The sequence below is a fragment of the Andrographis paniculata genome, unplaced genomic scaffold (assembly GCF_009805555.1).
Source record: "Andrographis paniculata isolate CXL003 unplaced genomic scaffold, ASM980555v1 Contig15END, whole genome shotgun sequence".
In the NCBI taxonomy this organism is placed as follows: Eukaryota; Viridiplantae; Streptophyta; class Magnoliopsida; order Lamiales; family Acanthaceae; genus Andrographis; species Andrographis paniculata.
The window spans coordinates 2,379,535-2,394,645 of record NW_026137435.1 but is presented as its reverse complement, the minus strand read 5'-3'; the positions used below and the strand labels follow the sequence as shown (position 1 = coordinate 2,394,645).

Genomic DNA, 15,111 nt, shown 5'->3' with positions numbered 1-15,111 from the left:
TATTAAATTTAATCCACATTCTTAATCATTAAATTATTTATTTAATTAAAATAATTGGATTTAAAATTAATTATCAGAATTCAATTCAGCATACGTTGCATTCATTTTTTAATTTATTTTATTTTAAAATTTATATATTATACCACTAGTAACTTTTATTTTTATTTTTTAAATTGGCCTTTAGATACACATAATATATGTGTATATATACATACATAATTACATATACATCACACACACATGGTATTCCTCTAAAATCAGCACAACAAAAACCAGAGAAAAACCATGGACCTGACCTTCACGCTACTCGTCCTCCTCCCTCTCGCCGCCGCCGGGCTATGGTTTCTCCGTGCTCTCAAGCGAGGTCCGGGACTCAAGCTCCCGCCAGGACCCACCCCGCTTCCCATCCTCGGCAACATTTTCTCACTCGGCCAGAAGCCCCACCAGTCCCTGGCCCGGCTAGCCCAAGTCCACGGCCCCATCATGCTTCTAAAACTCGGCAGCCGGAGCACCGTCGTGATATCCTCGCCGGAATCCGCCAGGGCCGTCCTCCAGAAGCAAGACCAAGCCTTCTGCAACCGCTCCATCCCCGACGCCGCGCGGGTCCTGGACCACCACCACCACTCCGTCGTCTGGCTCCCCGTCGGCGACCAGTGGCGGACGATCCGCAAGATCTGTAAGGACAAGATGTTCTCCGGCCAGCGGCTGGACGCCGGCCGGAGCCTGAGAATGGAGAAGCTGAAGAATCTGGTCGGACACGTGGACGAGTGCTGCGCATCGGGCCGGGCCGTGGATGTCGGAAAAGCCGCCTTTACGACGTCGCTGAACCTGATGTGGACGTCGCTGTTTTCCGCCGACGCGGCGGAGCTGGGGTCCAGTTCCTCCGGCGAGTTCCGGGACCTGGTGAGTGCAATGATGGAGCTCGGTGGAAAACCTAATATGTCGGATTATTTCCCGATCCTGCGGGGGGTCGATCCGCAGGGGATTATGAAGAGTATGGAGGGTAATATCGGAAAATGCTTTGCTGTGTTCGACGAGATCATTGATCAGAGGGTGGAGATGAAGTCCGCCGGCGACGATCGGACGGTCTGGAATGACATGCTGGACGCCCTCCTGGAATTCAACCGGCAAGATCCTCTGGATTTACTCTTCACCACGTCAAAAATTTACTTCTGGTAATCATTAATTATCTAATACTTTCTCCGTTATGGTGCGTTCATTTGATCGATACAAATTAAAAGAAAAAGAAAAAATTATTTTATCGAAAAACATAAAAAAAAAAAAAAAAATTATAAATTTTTTTATTAAAAATAAATTTAGATTATAACACTAAAAAAATAAAATAAATTTGAATAAGAGCGTGTTTGTATCGAATTTCATACAGGGTTTGTTGGGTTTAATTTGAGTGAGTTTTTATTTTAATTTTGAAATACACTTTCCGTCCTTCACAATCTATCCATATTTTCATTCGTCTTTTTTTTTTTTTTTTTTTTAATTATTAAAGTAATTGTACCATCTACCAAACATTACAAATACCCTTTCAATTTACAATATATTAAACAAATGTCATTATATTTATATCATACAATACTAATAGGGTTAATTTAGTCTTTTTACTTTTATTTCTATTTTATCTCAATATAATACTAATATTTATAAAACTTCGTGAAAAAACAAATGAATATATAGATATGGAATGCATTAGAGAAAATGTAACTTGCTTTTTAAACCGTTCCATCAAATTAGTCAATTTTTCTAATATAGTACTCATTTGTCCACTTATTTTGTTATTTTTTTTTATATAAAAAAGTATTATACACTTAATCTCATTTAAAAAGTTTTACTTTATATTTTTATTTTAATTATACTGATAAGTTATTTTAATTTTAATTTAAATTATTTTTATTAAATAATAATTATTTTTACTTATACATTTTTAATTATTTAATAATTATACTTCTTTTCAATTCTCCTTTTATACTGTAGAAGGGACACCAAAGGGGAGTAATGATTAATTAATAATCATTCAAATTAAAATTTTAATTACATTCAATTAAATTAAAATTGTACATTAAAAGGGACACCATATTTGGGAGGGAGGGAGTAATAATTAGTTAATAATCATTCAAATTAAAATTTTAATTATATTCAGTTAAATTACAAATATTTATAAGTTTATTGTATGTTTGATTGTAAATTTGAAAATTGGACTATAATTTTGAATAATAAAAATTAAAATAAATATTTATGTAATATTTAAAATTTTAAATTACTTTTAATGTAATATAAAAAAAATTAAATATTTTCTTTGGTATTTTATGATTGAAAAATTTGTTAATAGTAAATTTGATTTTAAATTGATTTTTCTTTATTAAAAAAGATACTATAAAAAAAATTCATTTATCACGCAAAATCATAAAAAAAAAAAAATTATTTTAATATTTCGGCATAAAATATTATATTTTGATATCGTATATGCAATACGGTTAGGAATGATTCATGACGGTATACCAAATATACCGGATGATATTGTATACCGTATTGAACTTTTTAGTTTGTTTATCGATATTGTACAAAAAATTTAATACATATATATCGAAATAGCGATTTTTTTAATCTTCTATATATTTTTAAAATATCAAATTGTATGTTATTACAATATACTCCCCCCGTTCCTTAACAATCTATCTATTTTTCTATTTTGATATGTCCCATAACAAAATATCAATTTCTTTTCTTATGTAATTGTAGTATCTACCTAACATTACAAATACCCTTCTAATTTATAATATATTATACAAATGTCATTACATTTATCATACAATACTAATAAGGTTAGTTTAGTCTTTTTACTTTTATTTCTACTATATTTCAATATAATACTAATATTTCTAAAACTTCATGCAAAAAACAAATTGATAGATAGATATGGGACGGATGGAGTATCAAAAAATATGAAAATTGGTATGGTATCATATCATACAGAAAATTTGGAATTTTCAGTATATTTTATACGATATGCGCGCTAGTTCAATAATTCAGTATATTTTCATCCATAAATTAGGTATACCAAATTATTCATATAATACGGTGATGATAAAATATTAAACTAAAAATTTTGATATGGTATACAATATAAAATATAAATTTTGATATGTCATAATAAACAATTTCTATCAAAATTTGATGTATGGTTTACTTTAAATTTTTTATTGTATTCATTGCATTTAAAGTATTAAATTCAATTAATTTATTATTATTATAATTGCACATATTAATTTGCAATCTGTAAAAAAAAAATTTAAAAAATAATTTCAATACATTAAATATTTAATATTAAAAAATTAGAGTAAAAAATAATTTAACATTTATTTTATTAATATATCAAATAACAATATTTAAAATAACACTCTCTTACAAACATTACATTCTTAATCAAATCAATTAACTATATAATACAATATTTATAATATGTGTATTCAAAAGAAAGAAGACTAATTTCATAGGAGGAAAGAAGAACATTTTTATTAATAATCATAGAGTTAAATAGTAATTTTTTTGTTCGAAACTAAAAATAAACAATGGGCTTTTAGTTTTGGTTTTGAGTTTATGTTTTTGGATAATAAAATTTTGTATATTAAAATTTTTATTTAATGTGATATAAATTAATACTGTATATTAGCATAATGTTTTTGAATATAAAATTTAATTTTAGTTTTACAAAACTAATTTCATTAAAATTGATTTAATTATCAAGATTGTTATATATATATTTTTTTAAAATTTTAATATTATTTATTAATATTAACTTTTTTCATCTAAAAAAATATCATCATCAAATATATATATTTTTTCTCTACAACTATTCAACCATTTTACAGAGACCGGCGTGTTGTAATAAACTTTTTTTTTTATTTTTGTTAATAGTAAAAATAGTTTAAATATCTTCTTTTGGTGCGTCTCTTTTGGGGTTTAAATTTTGAGTTTGAGATTTGAATATTAAAAATTTTAAATTTGAATAGTTGAATAATATAATATAAATATCTATCGTAAAATATTTTGAATATAAAATTAATTTTTAATATAATATAAAAGATAAAAAAAAAATATTTGATTTAATTTTTATTTTTTTAAAAGTATAATGAATAATAAACATTTGACAAAATTGACAAAAGAACATACAATTTATATACATAATAGAGTATGTTTGGTTTAGGTTTGACATTTATTTATTTTATATAAGTTTCAATTTAAATAATGTTTTAATACTACTATAAATATAAAACCAAATAAATTAATGTGATATTTAAAAAAATAGAAGGGTTTTGGGGTTTTAGTTTAAATAATATTTATAAGTTCCAAATCAAAGCGACTTTGAAGTTTTGTAGTAAATTAAAAAATAATACTAGTATTTTATTGGTTAGTAAAAGTGTGTAAGAATTTTTTATATTTTTTTTCTTTGATTTTACCTAGAAATTAATTGTATTGTAATGGTATATTGTAATTTAAGTAAAATTTAAAAATACTTTGATATTAGTATATATTTATTTTTTAAAAAATAGAAAAAAAATACTTTGAAATGAGACCGATAAATATGATAAAAACATATTTTGAATTAAGATGAAAAAAATATAGTAATATTTTGTAAAAAAAAATAATGTATTTTATCAAAATAATATTTTTTAAAAAAAAAGATAATGCATTTTATGAAAAACATACAAAATAAATAAGAAAATTTTGATTTTGAAACAATAACCGATAGAGAGTGTTTGATTTGTGTTTCAAACAAATACAATGCTATTCAACTCAATAATTCTTAATAAATAAAATATATTTTTTTTTTATATTTTTATATTAGTAGTATTATTAGTAATTTTAAAATATATATAATTAACATAAATTTGAAATATATATTTAAATATTTTTAATATTATATCTCACTAAAATATACTTATATATGAATATTATTTTTTAAAAAATAAAATTTTAAATAATACAAATAAATAAAAAATATATTTATTTATTTGTAATTCAATAAATTAATTTTATAAAAATGGTGAAGTTTTAAATGTAGATAAAATATTTGTTTATTGACGAGAGAAATAAAAATAAAGAATGTATAATTAGTGATGTTATATATTATAAAATTAATTAAATTGATTTATATTTCTTTAAGTATGTTTAGATTTACTAAATTTTATCAAAAATAGAAATGTATCCATGAAGTAGGACAAAAAATGAAAATAATTGAAATATGACGGAGGGAGTATAAAGATAATGAATGTATAATATATTAATTTTTCAAAAATATACGCATGAACCCTTTGTCATAAAAAGAACAAACTCAGTCATACTATATTTTTATTTTTTTATTTTAATTAGATTATTAAAATTAATTAATTTGTTTGTTATCTCATTACTATTTTACAATTGATATAATATTTTTTTCATAAAAAATAAAAATTTATTTCATTTTTTTATCTCATTACATAAAGATGTTACTTGTTAGGAGACGGACAAAAACAAAATAAATTAACTTCATTAACCAACCACAAAACATATAATATCATACATCACGTAGTAATGACTCATTCAAAACTCTTTTATTTTTATCATTCTCTTGAAAAAAAATTATATTTTTTAACTATATTTAAAACTTCACATCTTTTATATAATTAATTTATATTAATTATAAATAAATAAACATATTTTTTACTTACTTGTATTAAAAAAAATTCTATTATCTATAAAATAATATCCATATTGTCTATTATGATATAATTTTAAAAATATTTAAAAATATACTTTATTTTTTCTAATTATATATATATTAAATTTATTTTAAAACAATCAATATTATTAATTAAATACAAATAGTAAAATAATATTATAATTCACTATTATTAACTAATTAAATATCATTACTTTAAATACCTTCGACCACGATGGACAGAGTTTTTTACTAAATAAAAAAAAATAGTATAATTTAAATAAATGTCACCATTTTAAATATGTCTTCCTATTTTATGTTATATTAGTAATCCTCCATCATGAATTTAAATTTATTATTATTTTTTTTTAATTTTGTTTGTATGTGTATTACGATTATGATTATAATTATAAATTTTAATTTATTTAAATATTAGTTTGAATCTAATATTTTATAAAATAAATTAATATATATATTTATAAAAAAATCCAATAATTATATACCAAAAAATAAAATCAAAGTTGTAAAGAATAATTACAATATTACATTCTAATTTTAATTAATCTTAATTCATACGCCATATTTACAATAGAATAAGGGTGGCAATACCGATTGACCCACATTTTTTTAAAATAAAAATATTTTGTTTATTCTTTTAGTTTAGAATTAATTTAGAAGAAAATAAATACAAATTAAGATTTTTAAGCCACCTTGTAATTTTTGTTTTTATTTTAAAAATTATTATATATATATATATAAATTTATTAAAATTTAAATATTAATTTTAAAAATTGGATCGGGCCAGACATGGCCCGATTCATTAGCGTGCCGTGCTATGTACGATCCAAAAATTTTTGGGCCTATTTTGGAGGCCCAAGTATAATTTTTTTGTGCCGTTCGGACGTGTATATTTTTGTCACCCCTATAATGAAACCATTCAAACATTTGATTAGTTGGCTTCCTAGTTTAATGTATATACTTTATAAAGATATTATTTAAGTCCCATTCAGATTGACTTTTGTAAAGTATTTTTACTTCTGTTTTTAAAAAAAAGTATTTATTCATATTTGTATGGGCTTCTTCTCAAAAGCAGAATTAGGCTCCAAAAGTACTTTTTTTAGAAGAACCTAAAGGTGATTTTGGAAAAAATAGAAACAGTTTTACTATTTAAATTACAATTTAACCATAATAATAATAATAACAAAAAATTAAATAATAAAATAAAAATAAAATAAAAATAAAAATAATTCATTTATATAAAAATTAAATATAATTGTATTTTAATTATTAATTTACATATTTTATTTTAATTAAATTTAAATTTTATGATTGAAAATATCAAATTTTAAAAATATATATTTTAATTTTATAGTAGATAATTTAATATTTTTTAAATATAATTTATAAATTTAAAATAATTTGTATAATAGTATTATTTAAATTTAATTATATTTTTAATTTTCATTTTTATAAAAAATTAAAAAATACAAATATAATTTATACATAAAATTTAATAAATATATTTTCAAATAGTTTAGATAATTAAAATTTTTTAATATAATTTATAAAATTCTAAATAAATTAGAAAATTTTAATAAACACTATACTATTTACATTGCAATATCCTATTTGATAATTTTAATAGTTTAAAAGTACTTTCAACTTTATTATATCCAAATAGTTTTTTATAAAAAGTTGTTTGTGCTTTTAACTTCTACTTATTTTTTAAGTCAATCCAACGAACTCTTAGAATACTTTCATATATATTCAAATTTATTTTAGTCTTGATTCATTGAGGTAATTGGTTAGTCCTACAGATTTTTTTTTTTAAAAAAGATAACACAGTTTACTAAATTAATTATAGTATGTTATAGATAATAGATATATATATATATGAGAACGGTGTTATTGTTATTTTTAAAATAAAAATTAATATATAGTTAAAAAAAAATTGAATATTATGTATTTAAATATTTTAAAATTATATCTCAATAAAATATGTGGAATACAAATATCATTTGGTATAGAATAATTTTATATAATAATACAATTAAATAAAAATATATATTTTTTTATGATTAACGTTAATTAGTTTTATATAATAATGGAAAATTATAAATATAGATAAAAATATTTATTTAGTGAGAAGACTTATAGAAATAAAGAGGTTTTGAGTCTAAATTTAATATTGAAAATTTAATGTGAGTTTGTTTGAAAGTTTGGATTTTGAGTTGGGATTTGAATAGTAAAATTTTGAATTGAAATAGTTGCATGCTTTGATATAAATAGGAGTTGATGTGATATTTTGACTGTAAAATTAATTTTTAGTATAATATTAAAAATAAAAAATAAGAGTTTGAGTTTATCTTTTTGAGGAAAAAAAAATTGATGAATAGTCAAGTATGAAAAGAATCCCAAAACAAACACACTATAAAGTTGATTTGTATTTGCTAATTAATGAAAATTGATAAGTATACTAAAAGTAAAAACTATCCGCTGTTATGGAACAAATTAAAATAGAACAGTCTATCAACTGTGTGAAATCCTATTCTTCAGAACTTGTAATTACAGACCGAATTGACAACAAAATATAAAAGTAGTAATTCTCCAACAATACTATAACAATACTCATTATCTTTAATAAGAAATACAGTTATTCTAAATTTATTATCTTTCTCAAGAACTGGTTAACTTCAACAAAAATAATAAAAACAAATTAAGCATTACCTATTTTTTCTTTTTCTTTTTTGAAATCTTAAAATTTCAAATTTCAAATTCAATAAAAATTATCTATAAATATATTTAAAACTCATTAACCAATTATAACGTTTTTTATCTATCATATTTTAAAATTACTTTTTTTGGTCTCTAGTTTTTCCTATTCAAATTTTAAAATAGTAAATTATATGCTTCAAATTATTAAATTTAAATAGATTAGTATTTAAAAATTAAAATATAATATTATATAAAAATATTATTAGACAATAAAAATATAAGACTATGTATAAATAAATAAATTGTTTTTATTATATTACTACATAATAAAACTATATAGAAATAAATAAATTATTGTAGGTATTATAAAATAGTAAAGGTAATGAGTTGAAGGTAATTAACTACAACGGATGATAAAGAAAGTAATTTGAATATTGAAATTAATATGACGTGGATGAGAGAAATAAAGAAAATAATAGCCTAGAGGTAACGACTATAACAGATGCTCTTATCAGGATCTATTCGGGGCAGGTTCCGACACAACCTCTGGCACGGTGGAGTGGGCAATGGCAGAGCTCATCCGAAATCCAGACAAGCTGCTGAAGGCCAGACACGAGCTGAGAACTGTCCTAAGCCCCAACCAGCTCGTCCAAGAATCGGACATCTCCCAGCTACCTTACCTTCGATCTATCGTCAAAGAAACCTTCCGCCTCCACCCGACGCTACCGTTGTTGCTACCACGGAGGGCAATGGAGGACATAAATTTCAATGGCTACATAATCCCGAAGAACGCCCAGATTATAGTCAACACGTGGGCCATCGGTAGAGACACGGCCGTGTGGAAGGATACGGACAAGTTTATGCCAGAGCGGTTTATGGAGACGGATATCGATTTCAAAGGGCAGCATTTCGAGTTAACTCCGTTCGGCGGCGGGCGGCGGATCTGTGTTGGGCTGCCGCTGGCGTATCGGATGGTCCATATAATGCTGGCAAGCTTGGTGAAGGATTATGAATGGAAATTGGAGGAAGGGATTATGGAAGTGGACATGGAAGAGAGGTTTGGAATAAGTCTTCAGAAGGCCACTTCTCTTAGGATTGTCCCTAATAAATTAGGGTAATATTTGATGATGAATTTGAATAAAAATGTAATGCAATAATAATTTAGTAACCTTGTTTTTTCTTAATTAATATTATACTAAATATGTTCCAAACTCTTTTTTTTTTTTTTTTAATATGAGAATTCACAGCCGCTATTAGACGAGTGTGCTATGGGTAAACTTCCGGCCAAACCTAATAGTCTGCTGTAGGAATTAAATTAAATTAAATATAATGTATTTTGAAAGAAAATAAAATTCCAATAAAATAAATATATGGTATTTAATGATGCACATATGTTAATTTTTGTGCAATAAATATCAACCATTAATACAAAAAATTTGCTTAAAATGGAAGATATCATATAAATATTACTTGCATAAATAGAGCACTAATAGATTTGGCAGCAAAATAAATTAATTTTGTCAATAAAGGAAGTATATAAATTAATTTCTTCCGAAAAACGCAATGACATAAAGATTTTGGCGAGAAAGAAATGTGCACAATCAAATCCGTCACAAATGGAAAACAACATCTGATGGAAAATGAAAGATTATAAAATCTTCTTATTGGTCAATCAAGACGTACCACGTGGCACCATTTTAAAAAGGAAGCCGAGGCCACCCCTCCCCTATAAATAGGATCCATGGCCAGTCATTTGACACACCAAAGTTACATCGAGGATTCAAGCAAAGGGGTAAGTCTTTAGACTCTCTCTGTATTATTTTTCATGTTCTTCGTCGAAAAGTCACCGATTTGGACAAATGATCCAATATTGGTTGATGAATCGATGAAGTTAACGTTTTTCGTTGTATGTCCGAGTCGGAAGAAGGATCAAAGCTCCCAAAACCGCTGAGGAATTCATCAAAGCCAAGGAAGAGCCTCCCAAGTTCATCCTAAAGCTTCAAGGTGTTCGTCGCGTTCTTCGTCAAAAGCATCAACCAGGCCCTCTTCGATCCAAAAGTCAAAGGGACACGCCGCCAAAAGTATTATGGAACACCAAATCCACCTCCTCAAAGATCAAAGCCGCGGATTTTTCAAAAAAGACATCAAATCTAAAGCTGAGGATCAAATCGTCCGCACAGAAACCGAAGCTCTAAAAAAGGCGGAAAAGGCAAACCAAATATCAAAGCTGTGGATTATCCAAACAAGACATCAAATCCAAAGTCGACGATCGAATCGCCCACTCGGAGACCGAAGCCTTCCAAAAGGCGGAAAAGACAAGCCAAAGATCAAAGCCGTGGATCGTCCAAAGAAGATATCAAATCTAAAGCCGACGATCGAATCGTCCACACGGAGAGCAACACTCTCCAAAAAGCGGAAAAGGCAAACCAAAGATCAAAGCCGCGAATTGTCCAAAGAAGACATCAAATCCAAAACCGACGATCAAATCGCCCACACGGAGACCGAAGCTCTCCAAAAGGCGGAATAGGCAAACCAAAGATTAAAGCCGCGGATCGTCCAAAGAAGACATCAAACCCATCATCGCCCACATGGAGACCAAAGCCCTCCAAAAGGCGCCAAATCCAAACCAAATATCAAAGTCACGGATCATCCAAATAAGACATCAAATCCAAAGCCGATGATCAAATCGTCTACACAGAGACCGAAGTCCTCCAAAAGCGGTAAAGCCAAAGCAAAGATCCAAATCTCGTATTGTCTAAAGAAGACATCAATCCAAAGCCGATAATCAAATCGCCTATACGGAGACCAAAGCTCTCCAAAAGGTGGCAAAGCCAAATTAAAGATCAAAGCCTCGGATCGTCCAAAGAGGACATCAAATCTAAAGCCGACGATCAAATCGCCTGCACGGAGAGCAAAATCCTCCAAAGTCAGGTAAAATCAAACCGAAGACCAAATTTCTTCCGATCAAAGAAGCCATCGAAAACCAAGTTGGAAAACAAATCGATCCGGAAGGATAATCAAATGGCCTATTTAGAGAATATGACCCGCTTTAAATCCAAATCAATTATACTTTGCACAAATTTTGTGTTTATTAAAAATAACACAATTTTTTGTCCACACCTGCAAACTAGACTTGAAAGGCAAGTCACACTAGGCGAGTCATATGTGGTAGACAAGACCTACACTACAAAAAAATAATATATTTGTAACGGAATTCCGTTTCTAAAGTTCACGTAGCTAACGTAATTTCATTCCTATTTCCGTCTCTAATATCATTAGTAACGGAAAAAATAGATTTAGAGACAAAAAAAAATTGTTACAAAAATGATTTTTTCTTGTAGTGCTAGAGATGTCGAAAATTTGAAATGTTCCTAACTGTTCTTTTTTTTTTTCTCGGAATGTTCCTAGCTTTTTTTGGCAATATGTTAGATGGTATAACTTATATGGATTTTTGATTGCATTACTCTTCACTCATTGATTTGTTGGGCCTAGGGTTAAGAAACATGACAAAAGTTCGAGCATCAAGCATGGTCATCCCCTGCCATTTCCGGAGATGACCATGCATTCATTTTTTTTGGTATATATTAAATTTAAATAGGACATAATCAATCGGACCAATCATTTATGCGATCGGAAAATATTTATATTCAATCATTTATACCATAAAGATCATTTACATTTGATTATTTATGCTCTTGAGATCGTTTAAATATCATTTATAACTTCAATATCATTTAAATTTGATTGTCTTTGATTAAATGTGAACATACAAAATCGAGAGCATGTAATATGCACCGTACACGATTATATTTGCGATAATATTGCACATTGGTTATTACACAATTCGTCACGATAATTTCATTTTTCTTCATTAAATCAAATAAAAAAAATTCAAACTAAAGCAATTGCTTAAAATCATAAGAAACCTTTTTCTCTTATCTACAAAAATCCAACGAAATTTAAATTAAAAAATTTAGAGCAAGATTTAATGCTGTATATACTTCATAATTTTAAAACAAGAAAAAGCCATTGCACTTGCAATACTACGAAGTTTAATTTAGACCAAAACCTATCTGCAATATCACGAATAAAGAGCTGCCATTGGCTTAGTCTGCTACCATAATGAATTGGTGCAAAACCACGTCAAAGTAAAAATGACTAATTTTACTGAATTTTCTACAAACATTTTACTCAATTAGGGAAGAAGACAAGACGGGAAAAAGGAAGGAGGAGGTGGAGGAGAAGGAGAAGGACAATCCGAGCGGAGAGAACGAGGAACAGAAAAATAACACATCCTCAGGAACTCCGAAAAAACACCAAACCAGCAGGCGCACCAGGAGGTCGCAAAAGCAAAGGCGCAACGAAGAATCACAAAAGGCTAAGGTGGTCACTGCATTTATCGCAATAAAAACGATCAGTGGTCACAATACTAATATAACCTAAGATTCAATCAAGTGAGGATGCACAATATGGAAATTTCATGTAATGTAATCCAACAAAAACAAAATGGAGCAAAGAAAGACAATGTTCACAATAAGCGATCACTTTTATACGTGATTTTTTTAGTCCCATGCTCGCATCAACTCTAGCATAAGGCAACGGATAAGCAGTTTGCAAAATTCAAAAAACCTTTCCATTAACTTTGCATTACCATTCATTTCGATGATACATTTTTTGTAGATGCCAACCTATACTAAATTCCTTAAGGGTATCATCTCTAAGAGGCAAACGTTGCAAAACGTGAATGCATGCATACAACTGATGGGGAATTGTAATGTTACTTTCAAAGTAGAACTACCTAAAAAGCTAGAGGATGCTAGAAGCTTTATCATTTCTTGTACTTTAGAAAATCTAAAACCTAAACATGCATTATGTTACTTAAGTATTGCAAACATCAATCTACTGTCATATTCATTGTACAAAAAATTAGGATTTCTAACTTTAATATTTTGCAAAACCATTATTCAACTTGCTGATAAAACTGCAAAAATTATAAAGGGAACCATATGTGAGTTAGACACAAATATCAATCTAATGTCATATTCATTGTGCAAAAAAAAAAAAAAAAAACTTGGGATTTTATACTTTAATGCTTTGCAAAACCATAATTCAATTTGCTCATAAAACTGCGATAATTCCAAAGGGAATCATATGTGATGTTTGATACAGATGCCTAAGTTTATTTTCCCTATAAATTTTATTGTTGTTAGATAATATTTTATTATATTTATTTAGTGTAAAGTTAGGCTTATAGGTTAGCCCATTAATAGGATTATGAGAGACCCATATGTGTTGTATATATTTATATACTCTATTTTGTATAGTTTAGAAATTAGAATAATGAAATTATACGCATTTTTTTATGGTATCAGAGACCTTTCTTCACGGTTTCACGCTTTAGTCACCGTCAGTCCCATTGGGATGCTAGCTATATTAATCTTAAGATTGATATTAGGTTCGCGCTCAGATTCTTCCTCTGCACTCTACGCGCTTAGATTCTTCAGATCCTTTTTCTGCTCTCAACAGTTTGTGTGCAGCATGAAATCACCGCCGTTGTTTCTGAAAATTGATGCCGATTTTGTTACCTTTCGAGGGTCTCGGTTGTTTTCTCTTTTCTCACTGTATCACCCTCTGATTTTAATTGGTCTCTAATTGGTGGTTTAAGTTTTGCCCTAGTTGTTCGTGAAATTTATCTGTGGGTGCTTCAAAATGGCCAGTTCAAGTTCTTTCTCCGGCACTCTGTCTGGTACTCTTACCATCACTACTATTAAGTTACTTGGTGGACCAAATTATGCCCCTTGGTCAAAAGCCGTACACATTTGGTGTATTGGAAAAGGATTATCAAACCATTTTATCACAGAAATTGGAAGCATTCCCGCGGACAAGAAGGCTGCGTGGGAGAGGGCATACGTGCTTTTACTCAGCCTACTTTGGTATTGTATTGCTTACATCATATTTTCAAAAATTTCACTACCTGTGACGAGTTGTGGAAACAAGCTGCTCTTTGTTCACCAATGACTTTAAACGATTGTATTCGGCTGTCTCTTCACTTGTAGATCTCAAACAGCAAGGTCATACAATGCCCGAGTACTTAGGAAGGTTAGCATCTATTCAGGCATAGTATAAATATGTCTTGCCATCTGCAACTAATGTTGCTAAAGATCTCGAACAGCGCAACATCTTTTTTATGATTTGCGCACTCGTTCGACTCAGCCCAGAATGAGTTATGTTCGGGACCAAATTCCTTCGGGATATACTGTTCCAACCCTTGATGATGTCTTCTTCAGGTTGCCTCGGATGTCTTCCACGGATTCAGAATCCATGCTCATGATCAATATGTTCTTGTGTCTGGACTATTGTATAATCCTAGTCCCATGTCCGGGACATCCCATGGGGCAACTAATGGAATGAATCGTGAAAATCAACCTCGCTGTAGTTATTGTCATCATTGGAATCACACTCGAGAGAACGTTTTTAGTTGAATCATTGTCAATCACATATCAATGTTGCTAGCGCATCCGATTTTGTGACTTTGACTGGTGCAGATTATGAAGAATATATTCAGTTCCAACCTCAAAGTAGTCCTCTACCACCATGTCTATTGCTACGTCTAGTGAGTACACGCCTATCATTGGTATTTCTCAATCTTCCTCATCTTTGGGTCCTTGGGTTCTTGGCTCTGGTGC

General features: G+C 28.4%; 1 pseudogene; it reads left to right on the top strand.

The window, feature by feature from the left end:
* The first annotated feature begins 247 nt into the window (after positions 1-247).
* LOC127260344 (cytochrome P450 76T24-like) lies at positions 248-9,638 on the top strand (annotated as a pseudogene).
* Positions 9,639-15,111: the final 5,473 nt, after the last annotated feature.